Source organism: Balaenoptera acutorostrata, chromosome 10 (assembly GCF_949987535.1).
Source record: "Balaenoptera acutorostrata chromosome 10, mBalAcu1.1, whole genome shotgun sequence".
Classification (NCBI taxonomy): Eukaryota; Metazoa; Chordata; class Mammalia; order Artiodactyla; family Balaenopteridae; genus Balaenoptera; species Balaenoptera acutorostrata.
The window spans coordinates 74,177,720-74,199,083 of NC_080073.1; the positions used below are offsets into that span (position 1 = coordinate 74,177,720).

Consider the following 21,364-nt stretch of genomic DNA (forward strand, 5'->3'; position numbering starts at 1 on the left):
GCCTCACCCAAACCCACTGAATCTTGGGGGTGGGGACCAGCAGTCTGTGTTTTAATGAGCCCTCCTGTTGAGTTTGATGCCCTCTCAAGTTGAAGGCTGCCTTAGAGGTCAACTCCCCACATTCAGAGGAACAAGCTGAGGCCCAGAGCTGTAACTGCTGGACCTAGAACAGTACCTGACTCACAGTAGTAGGCAATCAAGACTCATATACTCCTGCCCTGCCACAGAGAACGGACTTGAGGACACAGCGGGGGAGTGGGACGCCGGGACAAAGTGAGAGTAGCATCAATATATATACACTACCGAATGTAAAACAGCTAGTGGGAAGCAGCAGCACAGCACAGGGAGATCAGCTCGGTGCTTTGTGACCACCTAGAGGGGTGGGATAGGGAGGGTGGGAGGGAGGCTCAACAGGGAGGGGATATGGGGATATATGTATGCATATGGCTGATTCACTTTGTTGTACAACAGAAACTAACAGAGTATTGTGAAGCAATTATACTCCAATAAAGATTTATTAAAAAAAAAAAAGAATCATATACTGAATGAAAGAGAGGGAAAACGACCTCCCTAGGAAGATGTACGAAGGTAATAGCAAGACCATGTGCTACTTATTTTACATTAAATTTATGTATTTTTTGAATAGGTACTATATTCACATGGTTCAAAATTCAAAAGGTATAAAAGAGCATACAAAAGACTGAAAATCATCCTAAATAAATACTTGAAAATAAAGTGAAAAGTTAGAGCAAAAATTTTAAAACGGGTATCTGCCCAAAGTCTTCCTCTCAGCCTTGTCCCCAGATACCCAGCCCCCCTCCTGGGACAGTCGCTCAGGTTCCTGTATATTCTAAAGATATTTTATGCTCATACAAGAATGCTTGTACATACCCCCACCCCTACCCCCTTTACACAGGCAGTAGCACACAGTTCAGCATCTTGTCAAAAGGCTGTTTTAAACATATCATTTAAAACCTGGAAACTGTTCTTCTTGGTGGATTAGTCAATCCCACAGGACTGTTATAATACCAACTCAAGATTCATGTCTTTGTTATTTTTCTAATAAGGTAACTGCTTTGCTCATTATGTACAACACTTCCCATTGGGTAATTGGCACCAGGAGCTTTTTCATTCATGAACAACTTAACAGAACTACTGCTTTCACATTTCTTTGGTCAAGTCCTTCCTTATTAGAGCAAGACTTCAGGATTCTGGATTCAGTTCGACAAAAAAATTGTCTGCTCAGAATCTGAGATGCTCTCTCTGATCCCCCTGAAGCATTATAGTCAAACGACCTGCTTCGGAGCCCATCTCCCCACTGTCTGTCCAGTCATTCCAAGGCAGGGACAGCATCCTACCCATCTTGGGTCCCCAGTGATTGAGACACAGCAGATGCTCAATAAACACTCATTGAGCTGAAATGCCAAGCCAGACAAATGAGACCCAAAGCACTTCACCCCTAGATTTCCATGCTTCTTACATGGACCAAGGGCCAGAATTTACTATTTTCACAGGGCCCTACAGTGCCAGGTTCATGGAATGCTGTACATAATAATAAGGCTCTACAAAGATGTTTTAGCAAGGGGCTTTTCTGTACAGGGCCAGCTAGTAAATATTTTCAGCTTTGCGGGCTAGCTAATAAATATTTTCAGCTTTGCGGGCCATACGATGTCTGTCATAACTCTGCAGTTGCAGAGTGAAAGCAGCCATAAACAATATATAAATGAATGGGTGTGGTCGTGTCCTAATAGAACTTTATTTATGGACACTGAAATTTGAATTTTATATAATTTTCACATGTCAAGAAATAGTGTTCTTTGTTTGATTTTTCTTCAACCATTTAAAGATGTAAAAAACCCTTCTGGGCTCACAGGCTGTACAAGGACAGTCGGGGGCTGGATTTGGTCCCAGCCATAGTATGTTGACCCCTGTTCTAGTGCATCAAAGTTCCTCTCCCCTCCCCCCGCACCCCCAGGGGCACCAGGAGACGGGGCACAGTCTGCAAGGAAGATATCTGTCCAAAAGGACCATCCTTTGAACCAGAGAGAGAGACGGGTGGCGGGAAGAGAGGAAGTTGACTTTGGCCAACGGCTCGGCAAGACTTGTTTGCTTATAATTCAGAAGGGTTAACACCCTGCTCCCGCCAGACCACCACTGCTTGTTTGGGGAAGAAAAACCAAAAAGATTTTCCTTTTTCTGACACTGGGCCGTCCTTCAGAGACTATATACACAATTCCCCAAGTGACTTGGCTTCGGTTTTCGTCAAGACTTCCTCTCAGGTCTGTCAAAGGAGTTTAACTTGGAGTCTCCTGGGATTCTGCTCCCCAAAAGAGGCTGAAGCCAAGGGCAGTTCTCCAAGACATGGGTTCATGATTCATGGTCTCCTTTATAGCAACGTTGTTGTTCTAAATGTTCTCTGATTAGTCTTCTAAATAAAGCCAGTGGGTGTTCTATAATCCAGTAACCCAATTACCGTGGACCAGTTCTGCCAATGCCGGCGATGAGCGCCGAAATCTTCCTCCAGGTAGAGTGACTGGCGCATCCTTGTTCCTTCCCGCCCCACTGCTCCCTGCCCCGGGTCTCACGCTGACTCTCAGCCCCGGGTGGATTCCCAAGGCTTCCTCTGGACACCAAGAGACATTTATTTCTCCATCTTTCAGTAGCACCCTGTAGCATCAATTGCTTCCTCCGAGCCCCAGGAACCAGGAAGAAGCCTGACTCACAAATGGAGAGTTTGGACCTTGCTTCCTGGGGACAGCTCTCCACCAGGACAGGGAGATGGGAGCTATTTCACTTTCTGGTGTGCGGATCCTCAGTGACAGCGCTCTCTCCTCTGGGCCAGCAGTAGTTCTCTACCAGGGAATTAATTAACATCGTCTTCCCCCCGTGACTGCCACACACCGCTTCCCTCCCGCCCTAGCTGGCATGGAGCAGTGTGAATGATGCTGAGGACACAGGGGGAAGAGTAGGGGACTCAGGAGTCTAGGGTGGCTTCCTGGAGGAATGGTCTGAGTGGGCCTTATTGATATATTCCTGGATACAGTTTTTCAAAGCACCCGCCTTGACAAATGGCTAGGCCTGGGTGGGGAGATTAAGAATATGGGAGTAGCCAGAGGTTGACAAGAGGTCTGCAGAAAGAAGGGAGGACAACGGAGACACCTGAAGAAGTCACACGTGAGTCTCTGGGTGACCCGAACGCTGACTACTTCATAATCACAAGTTTCTCCTACGGAGTTGCTGCCAGGAGAATTTCAGGAGCAATGTGACCGTATCCTGAAGACCTACTTTGTGCCAGGAGATCTGACTAGGTCATGACGTCTGGCCTCAAAGCCCAGAGACTGGCAACTGTACCCGACCTTATCCTCTTTCCTGCAAACTCACAAGGAGGACCTACTGTGCCAGGACTCTGCTATGGGAGATGAAGACCCACAAACGTGTCTTGAGGCCTACAGTCTTGGGGGGCAGGTGCCAGGCTTCCTAAAGATCCATGAAATTTCACAAGGAGGAGGCGGAAGAAGGCCTGGCAGGGGGGTGAGGTCACACCACTCAGGAGGCACCGTGGGCAAATCCTTGCTGCTGGGGACTCAGGGAGGGTCTCAGCGGGGTGGCCAGCTGGAGTGGTTTGGGCCAGGGTTGCAGGGAGGATCCTCCGCTCCTGCCCCCAAGGACTTGAGGCTCAGGCTTTGTGAATCAGCACTTGGAACCAAGGAAAGGATCGCCCTCCCTACAGCTGTCCTGGGCAGGGTAGGGCAGGGCAGGGCTGGGAGATTGGAAGGTTTCCCTCTGACACAGCCCCAGGGAGTGTGGGGTGAAGACGGAGGGGGAAGGGGGTGGCTGGCGGGTAGATCTGGCCTCACTGGCTCCAGCCCCAGCATCAGGGCAAATTATAAACCTAAGAAAACACAAGTCAAGCACCTGAGGGCTCTGCTCCTATCACTCAAGCCCCACACCCAGCACCCTGGGCCGAGCTGCCGGGAGGGCCTCCAGCGGGTCAGCAGCACAGACTGGCTTCCTCTGCAGGGGACGGGAGTGGGGCGGCCAGCACTGTGCCCTGGGACTGCATCCCCAGTGCTGCCCAGGATTCCAGGTAGGCTGTGTGGTTAGAGGATCAATTCCCAAATGCAGCAGCTGGCTTGGCTTTGGTCTGTGACCTTGAAGACATTAGACTGTACAAAAAACAAATGCCCCTTCTTTCTGGAAAGCAGCTCACAGTTCACTGGGTAACAAAGTCTGTGATGCTCCCTTGTGTGTGAAATAACTGCATGAAGGTTCTCGTGCTCGGGTGTCTGTCAGTCTCTCTCGGCCCTTCTGTCTGCGGTTCAGATGGGAGGTACCCCGGGTTATGATGTCAGTGCCACACTTGGACATCCTGTCAACACAGGGCCCCATCCTGGGGCGATGCCATGGCCCTTCTGGCTCAGGGTTCTAAGACTTTGGGGGGAATTCTGGGAGTCAAGAAATAAGCCAGAAAGGAGGACCTCTGATGTCTGGGGCTGGAGGCCTTCCCACCGGCACTTCCTGAGTCACTCCCTCCTCCAGGCCCCTGTGGACCAGGTTCTGGCGGATCATCCTCACTCAGCCCCCACCTTCCCAGCGGGGGTGAACTCGCCAAGGGCAGCTGGAGGCCCCTCTTGCTCATCTCTGGGACCCAGCCTGTGCCTCACATCTGGCACTATGCTAAGCAAGCGTCTGCTTGAGGGAGCCAGAGGACCTCACAGCTCCCCTCACATCCCCCGTCGCCCTGGAGCCCCTGGACTGAGGTTTGACTCAGTGACTTGGCTGCCCCTGGCGATGTCTCCTTTGTCCTTGTGCCAAGTGAGGGAGGCCGGCCTTCTCAATCAGATGAGAGGGGCACCCTGAGCGAGCTCCCAGGGCCCGTGGGAAGTTGCTGAGGGAGGGGAAGCAAAGGGTGAACAGACCCAGGGATCGAATTGGGAAGACATGTTGCAGGAGACAAGCTGATGGGAGCTGCCGAGACCAGTTTTGTCAGGAGGGTCTTGTTCCAAATGATAGCAAGCACCAAGATTGAGGAAGAATGCCTGCTTTAATTTACGGATGCTTCTGGGAATTCAAGTATTATTACAGAAAAAAGTTGGAAGTGAACATTCACCTGAGATTCCCGCTGTTGAAGTTCTGTGTGCGATGGTGGGAGGACCACAGAGCTTGGCTTCCGTCTACCCAACAGCTACTGAGAAGCCTCAGGGAATCAAGAGGGTGTCTTACCCTTTTCTGGGTTTGCTCCCTCCTCGGGTGATCCTTTATATCCCTCCTGGGAAGCCCCCAAGCCTGTCTGGACTCGCTCAAGACAGATATCCCATTGGTCATTGGCCCTCATCATCTCACTGCCTCAATTTCTTGCCAAAATAGCCTCCCTTGGCTGCTATAAGACAAGAGGGCTGAAGTGATGCATCCACCAGGGGCCCGGGCAGCTGAAGTGAGCGGTCAGACATGGGGCCACTGGAGCCTGGGGGCCTCAGGGAAAGTGAGGACCAAGCCCTGGATGAAGGATCTGCAGGCCCAGACACGCGTCCTTCTGTTTGTGTGAAATGTCACTCCTTCAGGCCAATCCTCAGACCAGAACCAGACCAGAACCTTGGGTGTTCTATTTTTCAACCAATGCTAGATTTTAAGCTCTATAGGAGCAGGACTGTCTTTATACCTCTGCTTTTACATCTCTCTCTCCCTTCTCCACTGTGCCACGAACAGTGTTTGACTCAAAGCAGACCCACTCAGTGTTTATGGAATGCAGCCGACAAGTTTGTCAAACTTCTCTTTCTCTTTTGCATTGACAGGTCACATCTAATTAACTGATGTATCTACAGTAACAAGGACAACGGGCACAAGTAGGTTTGGGAACGTAACTGATGCTTGCTCAGCCCCCGACCTCATTTGAGGAGTGGGTGCTACGTGTGTGGGTGTCTGGGAGAAGGTGGTGAGGTAGGAGTTGGTTAAAGACCCCTGTGTCTGCATGTGAATGTGCCTTGGGAGCTTTAATACACTACAAAAAAGCATGATGTCAAAAAATCTAAAAACAATAAATGCTGGAGAGGGTGTGAAGAAAAAGGAACCCTCTTGCACTGTTGGTGGGAATGTAAATTGATACAGCCACTATGGAGAACAGTATGGAGGTTCCTTAAAAAACTAAAAATAGAACTACCATACGACCCAGCAATCCCACTCCTGGGCATATACCCAGAGAAAACCATAATTCAAAAAGAGTCATGTACCACAATGTTCATTGCAGCCCTATTTACAATAGCCAGGACATGGAAGCAACCTAAGTGTCCATTGACAGATGAATGGATAAAGAAGATGTGGTACATATATACAATGGAATATTACTCAGCCCTAAAAAGGAACAAAATTGAGTCATTTGATGAGACGTGGATGGATCTAGAGACTGTCATACAGAGTGAAGTAAGTCAGAAAGAGAAAAACAAATATCGTATATTAACTCATGTATGTGGAACCTAGAATAATGGTACAGATGAACTGGTTTGCAGGGCAGAAGTTGAGACACAGATGTAGAGAACAAACGTATGGACACCAAGGGGGGAAAACCGTGGTGGGGTGGGGACGGTGGTGTGCTGAATTGGGCGATTGGGATTGACATGTATACACTGATGTGTATAAAACTGATGACTAATAAGAACCTGCAGTATAAACAAACAAACAAACAAAAAAAACAACTAATACTAAACTTTCTTTGGGTTATTTGTATGGAAATATGTTAATATAAATGTTTCAGACATTACATGAAATTTCTAAAAATCTCATATGTTCTGGTATAATGTTATGTTATATTCTAGTATTACTTTAAAATGTATATCTCAGAAATAACTAAATTTCCTTGTCAGTTGCATTATTATGAACTTTCATCAAATCTTTAACCGTGGTCATTTTTAACTCTTTTGTCATTTACAGACAGTTCTGGGTGTACTCTGATGCTTTTGCAAAAATGTTCCTATAAAAGGGTTTCATCTTCAAGGAATTCATGGAAAAGACTCTGACAAGTACAGGTTTCTGGTAACTGACTGTACTGTTGAACTAAATGAATAAGCATTTTCAGAACTCTAATGGAAAACTGAAGAATTCATAAAAGTGCTAACAAAAGATCAAGATGAAAAAAAAATTAATTACATGGGACTGAGTGAACTGATGAGGATGATTATAATTTTTGTGACTTTCTGCTTGAATAAAAAAAAAAATCCCACAAGGACTCAGAGGCAAAAAATATACAAATCAATTTTCACTGCAAAGTAAAGGAGCTGTTACAGTGGAGGATTACTGGACTGAATGTCAATATTATGACATAGTATGAGTGTGTTTCATGTTTGGTAATTGCAATCATTGTTGCTTTTGTTGTGGTCATCCATGTACAATGCTTGGTGTCAGTCTATTTATCTCTTGTAAAAATAAAATACAGTGTGTGTGTGTGTGAAAAAAAAAAAGATGTGGCACATATATACAATGGAATATTACTCAGCCATAAAAAGAAACGAAATTGAGTTATTTGTAGTGAGGTGGGTGGACCTAGAGTCTGTCATACAAAGTGAAGTAAGTCAGAAAGAGAAAAACAAATACCGTATGCTAACACATATATGTGGAATCTAAAAAAAAAAAAAATTGTTATGAAGAACCTAGGGGCAGGATGGGAATACAGACACAGATCTACTAGAGAATGGACTTGAGGACATGGGGACGGGGAAGGGTAAGCTGGGACAAAGTGAGAGAGTGGCATGGACATATATACACTATCAAATGTAAAACAGATAGCTAGTGTAGATAGAGCAGCCGCATAGCACAGGGATATCAGCTCAGTGCTTTGTGACCACCTAGAGGGGTGGGATAGGGAGGGTGGGAGGGAGGGAGATGCAAGAGGGACGAGATATAGGGATATATGTATATGTATAGCTGATTCACTTTGCTATAAAGCAGAAACTAACACACCATTGTAAAGCAATTATACTCCAATAAAGATGTTAAAAAAAAAACAAAATGCATGATGCCACTGAATGACACCTTCCTGCACTGTTCTCTGTGCATTTCTTCTTTTTTTTTTTTTTTTGGCCACGCCGCATCGCTTGTGGGATCTTACTTTCCTGAACAGGGATTGAACCCGGGCCCACAGAAGTGAAAGCACTGAGTCCTAACCACTGGACCGCCAGGGAATTCCGTCTCTGCATTTCATGTGTTAGTTATGTGTCTTCAGGTCAGGCACAGACCCTCTGGGGGCCAAGAGCTGGATTCCCCACGGTGCTCAGAGCAGAGCTGGGTGGTGTAGGGCCTCGGTGAACATTTTCGGACATGAGTGGAACTCTTTTTTCCAAAGGCCTTCGAGGTAGGATTTCTGACAAAGCTGACATCTAGACATCACATTTTAGGAAAAGAATGAGGAAAGGCAGGTCTCTAAGATCTCCTTTAAGTGCCTGTTTAACCCCCGGAGGAGCTGTTTGGGATAGAAACCGCCAGCCTGAGCCCCCAGCTGCTCCTGGCTGAGCTGAACCCCCCGACAGTTTAGGGGGCATGGGGCACCCACTACTTGCAAACGGGGGAAGAGGCCAAAGCCTATGACTTGAACCCAGAAAGCCTCTGTCTCAGCAGATAACTCTAATCTCCTTCATAGAGAACACCGGGGGACTATAGGTATTTACCACCTCCACTTCCTGACCCTCAAACAAACGTCCATCCCTCCACCTGTGCTCTAACTCCTCCCTCTTCACTCATCTTAAATACTGGAGAAACATGGGACCCCCAAGAGCTCACCTCCCACACTTCCAGTAGGCTATCGATTCCTGTTGCCCTCTCCTCTATAGCATTCCCTGACCATCTCCTCTCATCCCCACTGCCCGATCCATGGAACAGTCCTTTATAGCTGGTCCTGCCCCCTCCAGCCTACTGTCCACCCAGCAGCTCTGTCCACGCCACCCTTCTGCTTCCTTCTGTGCCCTCTGCCCACAGGAGAAGCATCCAAAGAGCTCAGGCTGGCACAGGGGGCCCCTCATGATGTGGCCTCACCTCCCTTTCCAATGATCTACCCAACCATTCACCCATATACACCCCGAGCGCCCTCCCTCCTACCCAGGGAGCCACACAGAGTCTCCAGAATACTGGTCCCTCTGCCCAAAACCCCCTTTTTCCCATTCTCCATCTTCTCAACCTACTAGTTCCTGTTCAAACTTATCTTTTATGAAGGCTTCCTTGATTCTCAGCCATTCAATGTAACGAGGTATTTACTGAGTGCCCACTATGTACCAGGGGACACCATGAGGGGGTTGTATGACATGGTGTCAGCTCTCATGGTGTCAGGGGCTTGCCGTCTGGGGTGGGGGGAGTGTCAGACAATGACAAATCTATGACTGCGATGAGTGGTTATAATAGAGGGCTGTGACCTCAGCAGAAAGGTCAGGCAAGGATCCTCTGCGGAAGTCATGGTGATACTGCAATCTGCAGGATGAGAAGCACTTAAATAGGGAAAATAGAGTGTGGAAAGCTGCCTCCCAGATAAAGTCAAGGATAGCACAAGCAAAGGCCCTGTGGCAGGTGGGAACACAGTGGACATAGGAACTAAGAGAAGGCCAGACTGGCCAGGATAGGAGCATGGCAATGAAAATGGAGAGGGGGCAGGGGCCAGACCACCCCAGGTTCTTGAAGGTAAGGAGTTTTATCTTTATACCAAGAGCAATGGGGAACGATTAAAGTGTTTGGATGTGTGTATGTGATGTATGATGTATGTGTGTGTGTGTGTGTGCATGTACAAACATGTGTGTGTGTGCATGCACAAGCATGTGTGACTGATCAGATTTCCATTTCGAAAAGGCCACAGGATAGACCAGAGGTCAGCAAATGTTTTCCGTAAAGGGCCAGAAAGTATATGTTGCAGGGTTCACAGCCAGGAAGCAAAATCGAGGCTATGATGTAGACGCTTATATAATAAGAGAAAAAACAAATTTCTACAAACCTTTTGAGGAAACTCAAAATATAATAGTAATCGAGTACAATTTAATGTAAATAGATCTACTAATGAGAAGAATGGACTTATTTTTTTAGAGGGATAACGTTTTGCTTAATTGGGTTCAAAGTCAGTGCCCTGTATCATCAAATGTTTACATGCACAAACCATTTTTAGCTCACGGGCTGTACAAAATCAGGCAGTGGCTGGATTTGGCCCATGGACCATAGTTTGTGGACCCCTGGTCAGAACAACGGACTGAAGGAGGGTGAGTGAGGATATGGGGAGTGGGACTCAACTTAGCGATGGTCCAGGCCAGGCAGCTTGGATGTGGGTGGTGATGGAGGGGCATGTGGGGGTGAAGCTGATAGGACTTAGTGATGAGATGGGCAGGGGGATGTGGGAGGGAGGAGTGTCAAGATGATGCCTAGATTCGCATCTGCGAAGACGGAGCACCACGAAAGCTGTTTCACTTTGAGACCTACAACAGGAGCTGTCACAGAGGCAGCTGGACCGAGGGCTCCAAGGCTCAAGAGAGGTTGGTGAGTCCCCTGACACAGGCAGTAAGTGAAGGCAGGGATGGGAGGAAGAATGCCTGGAGGGCAAGTGAGAATGGCAGGACTCAGGCTGCGTGTCTTTATTACACCACTTAGAGCACTGGTCCCAGCTGCTTTATCTGCATCCACCATCAAACTGGGACCTCTTCCAAGGAGTGCCTCATCAACTCTGTCTACTGCGGTCAGCATAATACAGGGCACCCACAGGGCGCTAAGGACACAAAAGAGGGAGAGAAAGAGAGAGGAAGGGGAGACCTTTTGCTTCCACAGGCTCACATGGAGAAGACCCCCCCCCTCAATTCACAATGGAAGCCCACTTCCCATTCCTACCCTAAGGGCTGACCATCTCCCTGGCTAACCTTCCACAGGAGCTGCTTTCCACAGGGGTCATGGGACCTTCCCCAAACACTTAAAATCATTCAAGTGTGTGCGCGCACACACACGTACACACAAATCTCCTCCCCACCAACCCTTGCCACATGATTTGTGGTGATGAGGTATTGACAACACGCTCATCAGCTGTCAGTTCAACATGTCTAAATATTATGTTCCCTCACCCAGAACATCATTTTTTTTTTAATTAAAAAAAAGTTAAGTGGCAATCCCACTCATAACAAGGAGGGGAGAAAGGGAAAAAAAGCCACAGGTTAAAGAAAATCAATTTTTCCCCTTTCTTTTTTTTCTCTTTCCTTTTCCTGAGCAGAAGAGTGAGAAGCTCATGGCTCCTTCTCTCCAGCAGCCCTGGCACGAGGAAGTCAGTGCTGACATGGAGGGTGACCCGCCCTGGCGGCCGTGGGTGTGTTTGCCTGACGTCAGTGGAGCTCAGAGCAGACCCGTCCCCTGGGGCCACAGCCACGAATCCTCTGGCCCACGTGGAGTCTCTGGTAGGGACATTGAGGAGTTCATGGGAGGGTGTGCTTGTCCTCATGGCCAACACTAACATTCTGGAAAGCACTGGACAAAGCACCGACACCCACTATCTTACTTTGTCCCCACAACAAGCCGGTGAGGTCAGAATTGTTTTCTCCATTTGAAAGATGAGGAAATTCACATGCAGGGGAAGATGCACTCAAGGCCACACAATTGTGACAAAGGGTTAAACCTCCAGCCCTATGATGCCAGGATGAGGCTTCTCTGATACCGTGTGGTGTCCTTCATTCACCTGTCGCAGATCTGAGTAGCATGAAGCTACTTCCCCCTAGTTGGACCCCTGCAGCGCTCTCCACGTTCTGAAGGGTCAAGGAGAGCCGGCTTATACCCTGGTATAGACACGTCCTGGCCATCAGCTGCAGGCAGCCTTCAACCCTTTACATATAGCCGTGAACTTGGAAGTATGAGAAAGAATCTGATGTACTTTACACCAAAAACCCTTTCTCGTTCTAGGTTTAAAGGGCTAGCTTCAGCTCTCTGGAAACTTTTTTTTTTTTTTAAACTCATCAGGAACTTTTCTCACTGGAGAGAAACACATGGATTATGTGGCAGGCGTTTTCCTCACAGAAACACCCAAAGTACTGGGCTCTGGAGTCAGAAGACCAGAGTTCAAATCATAATGTTCCACCGGCAAAGTGAGAACCGGGCCGGCTGATCTAATCTTTTTTGGAGTCTCAGTATTGACATCTGTCAAAGAGGAATAACAACACCTAATTATTCCAGGTTTTTGGTGAAGATTAAACAGGAGAATGTTCAGGACATGCGTGGTGCCCAGGGAGAACTCACAAAGTCTCACCACCTGGGTGGGGTTTCTGTTGTTTTGTTTTGACTTAAGTACAGTTGACATCAAGGCTCAATGACTCAGTCATGATTGAATACATTTGGTTATTTGTTTCCTGGGCAACCTTCAGCCCTCCCTTTGTTTCAGTGAGCAGCACGACGCTCAGGGGCAGAAATGGCTAGAAGTGGACACAGGAAGGAAGAGAGAAAACCCACAGTCGTGTGGGCCCTCCGGTGTAGGGACAGGTAACCTCACTTACCTTGACACCCTCCTGAAAGCACCACTGCATCAGAGGACATTCCCCTTTATCCCTAAAGATCCAGTGTCACCATGGAAAGGCTAATGTGCATTTAGCATACTGTTCACCAGGCAGAGAAAGAAGCAGGAGGATACAGATGCCCATGTGACTTGCTCATGGGGCAGACTTGCTTTCTGGGGCAGGTGGGTCCCTGCGAGAGAGGCCTGTGGATCTCCATGGGTCAGTGAGACTCGGAGGTGCCTAAGAGGGACTCAGTGTGGCCATGAGTCAGGCCAAGCTCTCTAGTGTGGTTAACGGTAACGAAGGGGGTGTTCTGCTCTCTGGGGTCTGGCTCTCAAGCTGCTCAAGACCCCAGGAGAGGGAAAGAGATGTAATTCTTGAGTGGCCACCTAAAGCTTAGGAATATTTGTGGTTATCGTTAAAGCAAGAAGTTGAAAGGTGCTGCCCCAGTTACCCGGAAAGAGACATTTCATTCCCTCCATGATACCAGATAAGGAAATAATCTACTTCCCTTCCTGTTTCAAGGGGGCCCCAGCTCTCAGACTCCAGGAAATTGGCAGTAACTCTGTCTATATCTGCCGTTTCCTTACTTTCAGTTACAGCCTCCTGGCCTGCTTACACAACGGCTCCCTTTAAGGAACGTGGGACACACTGTCTGGCAAGGCTGGCCCAAAGCAGGCCTGGGGCGGCCTTGGTGCCCACATCTGCCACCTGATCTGATGGGCAAACGAGACCCTTCCTGGTGGAAGCTCCGAATCACTCAGTGTCTGTGCCAGCCTCCCAGAAGTTAGGGAGAAAATGAAGCCAACCCTTAACATCTCGGGGGTACCCTCATACCCACTGTCTTTCTGTGAGGCAGCCCGGCAGGAGGCTGTACTCCCATTTTGAGCTAAGCTATGGACGCTCTGAGGGGGGAAGAGATTTCCAAAGGACCACATGTGCCAGGAAGAAGCCAACCTGAGGGAGACAAGAGCAGAGGTCCTCGGCCAAAGATACCCCCCAGAACCACAAAGGACCACCACTAAAACAAGAGCCTCCATGTGACTTGAGTGTTCTCCAAAAACGCAAACAAGAAGGCAACAAGGAAATGCAAAGAAACAAACCTCTATTTCTATCTCACCTATAAAAACGTCACAGCCTCTCTGAATTGCTCCCATGTGTCCTCCTCCTTCTCCCCTCCACTCTCCGTCTTCTGGACCTAAACCAAGCCTCCCCCTCTCCTCTGGATCATGTGCACATAGATTATCTCCCTCTTCATGGGACACTCACAGGAAATTTGAACATTCTCAGACGGGGTTCTTCTAAGCCCACTTCCCCTGCCCTCCACCCCCTACCCAGTTGCTGCGCATTCAGGAAATGCAAACCCAATATAAAGATAACCCGGGCCAAACAGAAAAGGAGACTGGCCCTGTGACCTTGTTGGGCAAATGACTTCCTCTCCCTGCATCTCAGACTCAGCTTCTGCAGAATGAGGAGGCTGGACCTGACGCACTGCAAGGAGGTCCCACTGGCTCTGACCAGCGAGGGCTTAGCTCGGTGAACCTCCCAGACCCTGCCTGTCTCAGGGACACCCAGCAACCTTGAGGCAGGATATTGAGGCAGTAGGGTTTTCCACCACTGACAGCTGATCCCTAAGGACCCTGGCCCCCTGGGGGGAAAGAACACTGGGAATCAGGACACCTGGATGTCCATTTCAGTTCTGCGGTATTTTGGAAAAGGAACTGAGTGAGTGGGGGAGGTTATCAGGGCAGACTTAAGCTCAGTTAGAGTGTTTTAATTTTTAAAAAATAGAATAATCTATATGACTAGTATAATAAAGATTATGAAAATGTTTTAAGAACCAAAACCACCTAACAGCAAGAAGGAGCAGATAGTCAGTCTCCAGAGAAGCACCTAAAGACTCAGCTTAGAACCTATTTCTGTTGGCTTTTATGAGGCCATGGCAGTATATGAGTCCCGTGCCTGAGGCACCTCCTTGTTTCTCTATTCACAGTAACCCCGGCTCCCCAAACTCCTCACATACTCCCCAACATGATGTGTCCCGACTCCCTAGTTCTGGAAACCATTTCCACATCTGCATCTGGGACAACCTCTTGTTTCACTGCGCAGGACTCAGCTGACAAGGAGAACTCAACCTGGGGTGTCGCCCATGAAGAATATTTAATCTACCAGTTGAGCTCCCCATGGGCGAGGCCAGTTGGATGGTGTAAGTAATCAATCTTGGCTCACGGCTCTGAGTAACTAGAAAGGAGGAGGGACAGGAAGCATGAATCATTATCTGGAGAGAGGCCGTTAATAGACTTTGAGGTTTGCAGGCAGGGTGGGGATGGGGTGGGGTTGGGCCTGGCCCCTCAGCTAGGTCGAGAAGTCGGTGGACATCGTCTTGGGAGTCAGCTCCCTCCCTAGTGCAGCAACATCAATGCTCAGGCTCCTGCAAAACCCCACCCTTCTAAGTATTTGAGCCATACTTGGAAAAGGAAGGCAAGTGGTTGACTTGTCTTTGAAAATTATTTGGAAATAATTTTTTGATCCTCACAGACTGAATTTTTAAAGAAAGTTGTCAATCCCTGTTTTACAAAAGTGAGTTGGTAGCATTTGCAGAGAGATAAAAAGGCAAATGCAAATCCATTCAAGACCACCATGTTCATTGGCCATGCATGATCAGACACAGTTGGGAAACCTGGTGAAGCACAGTCAAACACTCATTGCAGGACTTGTCAGGGCACTTGATATGCCAGTGGAGGTGGCTCTCTAAGAGATGCCACAGAGGCCATCTGTGGGGCTAGAAGCACTGCACTGGGTCTCACTAGCTCAAGAGAATGCCCATCTCTAAACCTCAGTTCACACCACTTCGACACCCCCAACGTACAAGGTTCCTTTTCCAGCCACCTCACCCTACCTGCCCCACGGGGCCAGCCCCAATCTTCTTCCTAGCCTTCCCCAGGAAGACTTCCCTGAGCACTCGAAGGCACAGTGCTGTCCCCCCTGGAAACCTATTCTGAATACCTGGCACTTAATCTTATGAAGGTGTTTTATCCTTTATGCATTTTTTGGTCATAAAGTCTTTTTAAATGAATAGACTATTTTTCAGAGTAGTTTTAGGGTCATAGCAACTCTATACATTTTTCGTAACACTTGCCCACTGTACAAAGCCCAGAGTCACTACAAATAGCAGGTGCTAAAAAAGTTGTTGCCTGATAGATATCAAGTCAGGAAGTGACACAAATCTGAGTGTAATACAAAGTCACTTACTTATGAGCAGGGAGTGTGTGTTTATAAGCCGTCATGTCAGCTTTAAGAATGGAAGTCAAATGGACAGTGGAGACCACCCATCCTGCCCCTTCTGGACATGTGTCCAGCAGAGTCGGTGTGCCACCCACTGACCGGGGTGGGGGCACCACAGGGACAACTCCCCAGCGAGTGGTGTCAAGAGGCTCCAGAGCTCTCATGGTTCTAAGACAGAAGGAACAGCTTGGAGGGAGGGCTGAGATGCTGAGATGCCCCATCTCTAGAGATGAACATTTCTAGAACCCACGGTTTATAGCCCGTGCAAACACTGGCCAGACCAGTGTGTTCTGCTTTCCCTCCGATTATTTTAAAAAACACCCCAGCGAGGCTGGGAATCCCACATTGACCCTAGACTCCTGCCTCCATTTCCATCACATTTCATAAACCAGCTCTGCCAACATGAGAGCGTCACTGAACAAGGGCGCGAGTCTTGAAGGGGTCTGTTCTTAGTCATGATGACATTGACTACCACGGACTGGGTGCTTGTGATGCTCCAAGCTCCTGTTACAAGCTCTACGTACATACATCATCTCATTTCATCCTTGAACAGCTCTGCCTGTGGTCCCCACATTGCAGATGCAGAAATGGAAGCTCAGAGAGACGAAGCTAGTGAGAGGCAGAGCAAGGTTCAAACTCAGCTCTTTCTCCTGCCCCCAAGCCCAAAAAGTCTAACCACTGTGTTCTGTGGCCTCCCCTCCGATGAAAGGCACACAAACAGGAGACAGGAAAACTAACAGCAGGAAGGATGGGGTTGGCGGGTGTGGAAAAGAGGCACAAGGGAAGGGAGAAGAAGGAGAGAGAGCACGAGGACAAGAGGAAGTTGAGGTCTTGTCCTCAACCTTGAGGTGCACACGGGATCTGGCTGCAGGTCCAGGAGGTCTTTGCCAAGTGGGAATGAAGCAGGAAAGTTGCTGGGGACCACGGGAGAAACAAACCACAAAATATGCAGAAGCCATTTCCTCTCTCGAGGAAGATAAACAATAGATTCATAAGCAAATTTTACAAAGCTGCCCAACTATTTATAGCATTCTGGTAGGAACTTATATCCTTTGTGAGCATAAAGCTAATCCCCCCAAAAATGGTTAAGTTATTCTGAGGAGAGCAAAGGTAGGAAAAGGGGAGGAATATACTCCTTGCCGGTCCATCACCTGCTAGCCCTGTGACTGCAGTCAGTTACGTGTCCTTTCTGAGCCTTGGTTCATTCTTCTGTGAACAAGGAATAGTAATTCCTGTCCCACGAGGCTATGGTAGAAAAGAAAGAAAACAGACCTTCTGGCAATATGGCAGATCAGATACCCTACTTGACCTTCCGAACTGAAACAACTAACATGCTGTTTAAAATTTGAAATATAAAGATTATATACACACTGCTGAACTGGTATAAATGGAAGGATTCTTCAAAGACCAAAACCAAAACCAAAAGCAGTAACTTTGGGATGTAAGCTAGCAGCAAAGCTGGCTTTTGCCCTGAGGGTTCCTGCCAAACCCTACAGATTCTAAGTTTCCCATGAGAGCTGCACAGTGTTCAGGAAAGAGGAGAAAAAGCTTAGTTCCTTCATAAAATTGGGACTTCAAAAGGCTCCACCCTCAATGAATGAGAAATAGACCCCCAACACAAAAGGAGACCACAAGGAAACCTGACCTTGGGCTGGGTAGAAATCTGAACCCATAAGCTGGATCTCACACAGATTTGCAGTTTAAATTCATGCTACTTATGTAGCCAGAAAAGCTTTGGGTAGAAAATGAATTTAAAGTGATTTGTGATTGGGAGTGCCCCCAGACAACTAGCAGAAGTTAATGCAAAACGTCTCTGGAAAAATTAACTTCAAGCCATACCTCAAATAGTTCACAAAGGTAAAGTTCTAAGGAAAATGAACAGCTCAAAGAAAATAACAACAACAAGGAAACAAGGCATTATGAGTACTAGCCAGCAGAAGCAACAGACGGCAGAATCAGACCTGCAAAGATTTCAGATTCTCAATTACCAGACATGAAATTCTACAATTTCTAAATAGAAACTTCAATATGTTAAAGAAATTAAGAAGTTTGCAAATATAAGCAAGAAATAGGAGAAAATCACCAAGCAGATTTAAAAAATAATGGACCAGAACTTCTAGAAATGATAAATAAAGAAGCTGAAAGGAAAAAATTTCAGTGGATGGATTAAACAGCATTTGAAACACAGAATAAATTAAATGGAAGACAGGTTTGAAGAAATTATTCAGAGTTCAGCACAGAGGGACAAAGAGGTGAGGAATATGGAATAGAGGTTACGAGATACAGAGAACAGAATGAGAAGATCCACCATACGTCTAACTGGAGTTCCAAAAGGAGCTATTAGAAAGAATGGGAAAGAGTCAATGTTCAAAGAATGAAGGGTGAGAATCCTCCAGAACTGTTGAAAGACACTCATCTTTAGCTCTAGGAATCCCAATGAAACCCAAACAGGATAAAGACAGAGAAACTGACACCTAGTTACATGAGAGAGAAGTGGCAGAACACCAAAGAAAGCAGCAACATCTTTAATGTAACTAGAGGGAAATGCCAGGTCATTTATAAAGGAAGACCGACAGCCAACTTCTCAACAGCAACATTCAGAGCCAGAGGTAGTGGAGTAATGGTTTCAGTGACCGAAGAGAAAATATCCAGGAAAGCTACCTTTCAAAATTGAGAGCAAAAGACAGTTTCAAGCCAACAAAAACCAAACCAAACCAAAGCAAAAACAACTTGAAAGTTTACCACCAACAGACTCTCACTAAAGGAATGCTAAAGGGGTTTATTTTAGGCAGAAGGAAAATGATCTCCAATTCGTGAAAGAATGGTGAGAAAAGATATTGATAAGAATGTGGATACAAACACATCATATAAAACAATGATGTCTAAATTGTAGGGAAAAAAACAGGATAGAATGAAAACACAAGATAGCAATTGTATATAAATTGGGAGAGGTAGTGGTTAGAATTAAACCAGTTTATGGTTCTTGTATTTTGGGGGAGGCAGGTAAACACATTGATTAATTTTAGACTTTGTTAAGTATGCCTGTTAAAATAGATGGGCTAAACATTGAAAGAACAGATACAGAGCACATAACTTCCAAATAAGAAGATAGAAGATGGAATGAGGAGGGAAAAACATCTCAACCAAAAAGAAGGAGCAGAAAAAAAACAAATATAAAGATGGTTGAAATGAATCCCAATTCATCAGTAAGATACACCTGTTCTAACCAAACAGCATTGACTTAAAATATACAAAATTTTATACATAAGCAAAATTTTTGGCACTACAAGGAGAAATGCACAAATCCAATGGGAGATTTTTAACATGTCTCTCAATAATGTGTTATTGAGAAGATTAGTCAGACAAAAACAGACAAAGACATACTATAGATGATTTGAACAGCACAATGAACTAGCTTATTTTAATGATCATATATAGAAAACTACTATATATCTAATAATTAGAGAGTACACACTTTTTCAAGCACTCATGAAACATTTAAGAAAAAAGTTGAAAAGATAAAATATTTAAAAGGAGCACAGAGAAATGGTTCAATGCTTATTTCAAACTCTCTCCAAGGATCCATACTTATTTTATCTTAAAAAAGATAAAGACCCTGTCTTTCTTGTTCACTGATGTATCTCCAGAGTCTAGTACAGTGACTGTCACAAAGGGGGCTCTTAATATGTCCTGAAGAATGAGTGGCGAACGAAGGATTCTCTGTTGAGGATGGTGCAGGCTGAGTGAGCACTGAGGACCAACACTGGAGGTGATGAAGCCCTTTCCAACATGGAGGGGACAAGAGGACAAGGTGAGCGGTGCCAGTCTCCAGGGAGAATTTATACAAAAAAGAAAAACAGAGTCACGACAGCCATCTCCAAATCCAAAGAGAGAGTCATGTGGAAGAGTCTTTGAAAGCCCAGTCTTTGCGGGTCCATGTGGCAGAGCAGAGGAGAGAAGATAGAAATTGCAGGGAGGAAGAATTTGTCCCAATATTAGGAAGAATCTTCTAACAATTCATTGCTCAGCATTGGCCGGGAATTGGCCTGGCTTATCCTCTAAGGCCCTTTATGACCCTGTGTGGGACAGGAGACTGTCCAGGACGTCCTGAGAGTCCCAGACCATGAGTGGACCATCCTTTCAATTCTATCCCGTCCCAGAGATTCCTTCACCCCAAATTCCCTGGATACCCGATCCCTAAAAGATCTGCCCAAGGTCCCAGATTCAGGAGGTGGTGGAGGAATAATGAGAGCTTCAGTCCCCAGAAACTCAATCCAGTGTCCTTTCTGCTCCACCATCGGCCTCTCCATTAGCCGAAATGAGCACGTTTTGCCCCATTAGACTGACATGTACTTTTTCAGTCTACCCATGTCCCAGTAAACCCCATTTTTCCAGCATATGGCAAGGGATTACAAAAGCATAGAGAATTAGTTCAAATGAAAATGCCGAAACTTTCCAGGAAAAGGGAAGCAAGCTCACCTTGGCCTCCGCAGCAGATGGTTGAGTTGGGGGCCTGGCTCTGGGGGCTTCTCCTGCGGCTGGCCAGTCATGCTGCTCTCATGCTGCTGGGCAGGTGGGAAGAGGAGGCCTAGTTCTGTGGGAAAAAGAGGAAGAAAGGTCACTTCTTCATCGTTTGCTCCCAGCTCTCCATCACCAGCCTGCCAAGGACACTATCCAGAAGCCGCGGGAGCTCGCGGGGCTGGCCTCAGCCACTCTCCTGTCATTGGGGAGCAGACATGCACAGGACGAATGTTTCCCACGCCCTCCAATGTGCCAGGCAGGGCTCTAAGGAACGGGGCTACAAAGACGAATCAGATGCAGTCCCTGATCTCAAGCAACAGCCTAGCAAGAGAGAGAGAGAGAGAGAGAGAGAGAGACATACACATGTTTCACTACAAGATAATCTGGTAAGTGCTGTGATTTCCCCAAGTTCATTCAACAGCCTACCTGTCCCACAGGGAGCAGAGGCAGCTTATAAGTGCTACAGCACAGGGCTTCTCAAGCTCTTTGTTATGAAGGACCAGTTCTTTGTTTTTGTTTTAATTTCCGATGCATCACGGATGAATACTTTTATAAAATATAAGAAAAGGAACTGGTAGAAAAATGAAATGACAAAAATATTCATACAGAGTACAAGCCTACTTCTTAATGATTCAACAGCTTAGTCTGTCAAATCGGCATGAGAGTTTCTAAGCGCTTCCTCTCAATTTCTGTACTGATCTCGTGGGCCGGTAAACAGCTTGCAGACCAGCACCATTCCACAAACCACAGCTGAGAAGCATTGCTATAGGAAACGTTTGTAAAGAGTGCAACCTTCCTGAGATGTCTGGCTGAGCTCTTGGTTCAGAGAGGGTGGCTGGAAATAAAAATGACGTCAAATTCACCCTCTGGACTATAGTTCAGACTGTTCAGAGAGTCTCTCTCCAAGAAGGAGTTACAGCAGGGACTTTGGGAAAGTGTGGCGGTGGAGTGTCTGAGGTGGTGGCACCAACACACTGGGCTCACGGGAACCTGGTCAGAAGTTGTGCCTGGAGCCCTGTCCTGCTCTACCTTGAACTTCCTATTGTAACTATGGCAACCCCAGCCGAAGCTACTGCCTG

The 21,364-nt window shown here is 46.9% G+C and overlaps 1 protein-coding gene across 16 annotated transcripts in view; it reads right to left on the reverse strand.

The window, feature by feature from the left end:
- TRERF1 (transcriptional regulating factor 1) overlaps positions 1-21,364 on the reverse strand; it is a 200,189-nt gene that overhangs the window by 46,245 nt on the left and 132,580 nt on the right. For all 16 annotated transcript variants that reach the window (XM_057555068.1, XM_057555073.1, XM_057555065.1 and 13 more), the window contains one exon: positions 20,244-20,358. The gene's annotated coding sequence lies outside the window, so the exon portion shown is untranslated. The remainder of the gene's footprint in view (positions 1-20,243; positions 20,359-21,364) is intronic.